Raw genomic sequence first — 6,201 nt, forward strand, 5'->3', positions numbered from 1 at the left:
GTACACGACGTTGTTTATGGAATTCTCATCGCCCCAATCACCATGCATATTAGAAAGACAGACAAGATCCAACAGAACTGTCTTCTAATGGCGAATATGATAATAAAATATAGAGACCAGTAATTTCCTCATTATTAGCAATTTCAATTGACCACTACTTTTATGGAAAACTAGAATAATAGCAAGGAAGCCCGATCAGCGGCTCCATTTTGTTGTAAAACATCCGAAACAGCAGCAAAATCTTAAGGACATGAATGTCCAAATTGAAATTCTTATCATATTTTTTTTTTTACAATAATGACGTGCATAATGAAAAGAAAAACAAATCAAACAATGGAACATCCAAACAACCTACTACAGAAAATTATAAATTGAATGAGGAATGACTGACTGAATAATAGAAAGGGCAGAGATGAAATTGTAGGTTAGACGGAGGGGGAAAGGAGTTATGCTTTGCGGCTAAGTGGATGGAGCATGAATAATGAGAGAGAGGGGTGGGTTGGAGTATTTATAATAAGGGTTGGGAGGAGGGAGGGAGGGCAAACGGAGAGCACGAGTGGTAGTGAATAACAAGGGAAAATGTACTGTCAGGTATACTGCTGGCTGACTGTGGGAAGGAGGCACACATCACTGGCAGATCCAGAGGGGAGTCCATGGGGTTCCGACCCCAGCATAAACATTTTTTTTTATTTTTGTTTTTTTAGCAGTGCAGTATTCTTCCCAGGCAGCTAGGAGAGAGAGAGAGAGAGAGAGAGAGAGAGAGAGAGAGAGAGAGAGAGAGAGAGACAGAGAGACAGACAGACAGACAGACAGACAGAGTCTTTTGGTTTGCAAAGAGAGGCGTTTTCACGCGGTGGCACTGATAACTGGACGTTGCTGATGCATAGCTCCACAAACGCCCCTCACCTCCCTTTCTATCCTCTGAAGTGGGGAAGATGGACTGCAAAGAATCTTCTGCCTCGAATGTGTTTGGTTCCTATTTAGATGAACCTGCGGTTATAATTACTGCATTCACTCTGCTTGTATTCGTGTTAGCTCTCTTTTTTAAGTAATTTCCACTACTACCAGTAATTAGCCACCACTGGCCTCAATATTAACAAGGGATATGGGCCTGATGGGGTCCCTCCTGTTGTCCTCAAGAACTGTGGTTCTGTGCTTACACCCTGCCTAGATGAACTCATTCGTCTTTATCTATCAACTTGTACCATTCCTTCCTGCTGGAAGTTTGCTCTCTTTCAGCCTGTCCCGAAGAAGGTTGAGCATTCCCAGCCCTCTAACTATCGCCTAATTACTTTATCGTCCTGTATTTCAAATGTTCTGGAGCCTATTTAAAAAAAAAAATTAAAGCATCTTTCCTATCACAACCTTCTCTCTGATCATCAGTATGGGTTCCACTAGGGACGCTCCACTAGTGATCTCCTCACCTACCTTTCAGACTCCTGGTCATCCTCCTTTCGGGACTTATGGCGAAAGCTTTGCCATTGCACTTGACATCTCAAAGTTTTTCGATCGAGTCTGGCATAAATCTTTACCTTGCTGCGTCCTGATCGATTTTTCAGAACTGTCCACCCCCCCCCCCCAATCCCAACCAATTTCGGATTTTTTTTTTTGGCTCAAACCTCAGCTTTTTGTGAGAAACAATGGCAGTTCAGAGAAAAAGTGCTCACCTGAGCTTAGAAGTGGTCTAAACAGGTGACCCTCTCACACCTAGTACTGCATTCTCTTGAGCCGCACTGCGGGTGTCGTGTTTTCTATGGTAGCGGTAACTATTGCAAACCACTCAGAATAGGTCGATATTTGTTCATTTGGTATGAATTTATATGTAGTACAAGAATGTAATGTTTTTCACACAATAATATAGGCGATATAAGTGGTTTCACTCACTGAACACATCAAAATACCACACCTTCCTTGGCGACGTTACCTCCTCATCACTTCTGCTCGTTTCTTCCTCTGGCACCATGTAATCTTTGTCCTTCATATCATCATCAATTGGGGAATCACTCTCGCCCTGAATTTCATACTGTGGTGCGACATGTCTTTACTGGCCAGGTCACTGGTAATGGGTGAGTTGCCGAGACAATGGTGTGGGGGGGCGTCATGCAAGGTGAGGCAGTGTCCCGACCTGGCAGCGGGTAGAGAAAGGTGTCCCGTGTATATGTTTAAAAAGTCATTCACAAAATTTGAAAAATGTGCAAATGACGGACCTCGCAATTGCAAGACATATGGATACGTTATCGGGACTGAGCATGACAAAACGTTGCAATGTATCCATACGTTATCAGGATGCAGCGGGTTAATTCCCAAACTACCCACTTATAGTTTCTATCTTTCCATCTGTGCCTTTATCTCTAGCTTCCTTTCTGGTCGTTCTATAGCTGCTGTTGCAGATGGCCACGGTTCTTCTGCTAGAGCTATAAATAGTGGTGTTCCTTATGGCTTTGTCCTATCACCAACTTTTATTCATTGCCTGCGAGAATATGCTGTTGGCCAAGTCCAAGATTATGACCATATTTTGATACCCTGATGGTGTCATGTTGGTAGCTCAAGCCATTCATGAGATATCATGGTGCTAAAGGTGGGTGATAAAAGCTATTTGACCTTTGGCAGCCATTTTGGCGACCTTTACCCTGACCTCGAATGCCAATTTTCGAACTCATCCAAAATTTTGGACATATCTTGAAAACTGAAAGTTTTAATGTTGATAGCTCAAGCCGTTCATGAGATGTAATGGTGCTAAAGGTGGGCGATAGAAACTATTTGACCTTTGGCAGCCATTTTGGTGACCTTGACCTTGATCCCTAGTTCCCAATATCGAATTCGTCCAAGATTTTGGCCATATCTTGATACACTGAAAGTTTCATATTGATAGCTCAAGCCGTTCATGAGATATAATGGTGCTATAGGCAGGAAACAAAAACTTGTTGAATTTTTGCAGCCATTTTGGTGACCTTGACCTTGATCCTGAGTGTCCATTTCCTAACTCGTCCAAGATTTGGCCATATCTTGATGCCCTGAAGGTTTTAATGTTGATAGCTCAAGCCGTTTATAAGATATAATGGTGCAAGGCGGGCGATAAAAACTAGTTGACCTTTGGCAGCCATTTTCGTGACCTTGACCCTGATCCCTAGTTCCAAGTTTCCAATTTATCCAAGATTTTGGCCATATCTTGATACCCTGAAGGTTTCATGGTGATAGTTAAAGCCGTTCATGAGATATAATGGAACACACACACACACACACACACACACACACACACACACACAGACCGACAGACACAGAGGCAGGCAAAAACATTATAGCTCCAGCTTGCTAAAAGGCAGGCAATTAAAAGTAAATATAAAAAAAAAAAAAAACGAAAGTCAACAATTTGGTGAAACAAAGTGAGGAAGAAAGTAACAAAAAAAAAAAAAAATCAGTAAATACGAGAACATGAAATCTGAGATACTGCGAATGAAAGAGACTTATTCAGCAGAAAGAACACGAGGATTGGCATACAGTAAAATGAAGAACTGATTTGAACGCATAACAAACCGAGAAAAATTATGGAGAAATATTTTAAAAATTAGAAAAAAAAAAGAACTAAAAAAAAATACTTATGAGGTTCATAAGAGAACCGGAAATAATTAGAAAAAAAAAAGACCCGGATTATCGGAAAAGGCAAAAGGAGAAACCGAGAAAAAACTAAACGAGAGAGACAGACAGACAGACAGACAGACAGACAGACAGACAGTCAGGGAGAATTTAAAAGGAGAGAGAAAAGAGAGCAAGAACAAGAGAAATTTTGAACTAGTAGGGGGAAGAAAGAAAGACAGAATAAGGCGAAGGAAAGCACGGGAGAAGGAACTGATAACAGAAGAAAAAAGACGAGAATAGAAAGCAAGAATAGGGAGAGGAGGCAGAACTAAAAATTAGAAAATTTAAATAACAAAGGTAAATAAGAAAAATGTAGTACTGAAAAAAAGACAATGAGAAACGAAGGAAGCCAGAAAAAAGGGAAACGATAAGCGGAACAAGAAGGCTGAGAACGAGGGAAAAACTGAAATACGAATACCGAGAGAGAAAGAATGAAAGAGCTGGAAAAGACGAAGAAGGAGAGGTCAAGGGATATTTGGAGGAAGATAAATGAGAGCGTTTCCTGTCGATAGAGCAGGGGTGAGGACGAGGGTGGGAAATGTGGTGTAAAATCCTGTGCGAGTGGCGAGACAAACTTAAGGAAGAGGCTGATACAAAGGCAAGAATGAAGAGGAATAACATTTAGAACAATTGGTGGAAAACTAAGGCCACATAACAAGATAAAATTTCAACCTGTGTGAGTGATTAACAAGAAAATAACTTTTTTTTTTTCAGTTTTACTCAGTATTGCTGAATGGGCTGAGGGCCAGAAATAGAGGGTTCCTACTGTTTGCGCGAACAGTAGGTCAGAGGCGAAAGTCACAGGGCAAGGTTAACTTAATAATTTTTCATAAAATTATGACCAAGTTTTGTGATAGTGCAGTAGATTTTTTTCCGGGGGGGGGGCGGAATCAATAGATTTTTATTAACAATCGGCCATAATAATTGGGAAGGCGAAAGGCAAAGATCACAAGTTAAGATCAAAGGTCAAGGTCAAAGGCAAGGTCAACTAAAACATTACTGGTCTACTTCTAACCAGGCTTTGTGGAAATGTCAAGGGTTCGGCAAATATGAATGGAGTCAAGTTTGAAACTAATCAGTCAAAGGTTAAGGTCTCAAGGTAAGGTAAAAATTCTACCAGTTTGCCTGTATGTCAGAGTAATAACTAAATCGCATTTTGCCTGATTTACATCCAGCTTAATGGGTGACTTGCGGGTCACCCAGACAGGTGACACTTTGCTTTAATGCAATATGTCAACGGTCAAAGTCACATTGCAAGGACAACTTAAGCAGTTTTTATCCAGTGTATTCTGAACTGTGTGGAAGAGTCCAAGTGAAAAAAAAAAAAAGTATAAACTAATTCGATTTCTACAACAGTCAAAGGTCAAGGTCGCAGGGAAAGTCATGATCACTGGGGAGTGTCAACTCAAACAGGTTGATCTGGTGTGGACCGAAGCAGGTGAATGGACTAAAAGTTAGGCAAAAATCAAGTAATTAGATAGTGACAGTAACCTGTCGATAGACTAAGTCAGTAGGCAAAGCCAAATATTTGATCCTTAGAAGAGTAGCTGGACACGGGTGTTGCGCTCTCAGAGTGAACTTTTTTAAAATCCTCGTTTTCTTGTATTGGCCGTCTATTTTATTTTATTTTGTTTTATTTTGTCCTATTTTCTTGTCCTTGCTTCTATAGAACACTTCACCCGTTATATCTATTATCATAATATTCTGCCTTACCCCCAAATAAATGTTGAGCATATCTGGTTATTTTTGCTGCTTTTTGTTCTGCCGTCTTGCCCTGGATCGTTATTTTCATGTTTTTCTCTTTGTGCTGCCGTGTTTTCATACCTTTCGGTATAACCACACCTGTTGCCTCAGATTCTACCCTGGCGACACAAAGCATTCCCGATTGTTTAATTTTCTTTTTGTATTTAGTTTTTCTTCCTGTTCTAGACGACTGTCTTATTTTATCATTTCAGTTTCGTGATGCTGTTTTTGTACTGATTTAGTGTGCTCTTCATTATTTTTGCTTTTTTCTCACTGTTTTATGTATTATTCCGGCTGTAAAATTTCACACCCACCTCAAATAAGGACTGAATATGTTTTATGTTTGATTGTGTTCCCTCCAAGTATTTTTTTTTCCTCTTTCATATCATGTTCTAATATTTAGCACAGCATCAATTAGGGTAAGAAAATTATTATTGCTTCTTATTTTCCTTTAATTCACTGGATGACCATTTTACTGCCTTCATATTGTCTTCTACGTCCCTGTACTGTTGTTTGCAGATGACACTGTGTTGTTGAGTGAAGACGAATGGGAGCTGCAAGGCTTGGTGGATGAGTTTGGGAGAGTGTGTAAGAAACGGAATCTAAAGGTGAATGTAGGGAAGAGTAAAGTGATGGTCTTTGAGAGAGGTGAAGTCAGTGAATGTACAGCGAGGTCGGATGGTGAGGAATTGGAAAATGTGAGTACGTTTAAGTACTTGGGTAGTGTGATGAGTAAGGATGGAGGTTTGGAGGGTGAAGTGCTTGAAAGGGTACAGCAAGGAAGAAAGGTTGCTGGTTCTTTGAAAGCAGTGATAAGAAACA

The sequence above is a fragment of the Coenobita brevimanus genome, chromosome 100, assembly GCF_032717465.1.
Source record: "Coenobita brevimanus isolate Jiangsu-jjx chromosome 100, ASM3271746v2, whole genome shotgun sequence".
NCBI lineage: Eukaryota > Metazoa > Arthropoda > Malacostraca > Decapoda > Coenobitidae > Coenobita > Coenobita brevimanus.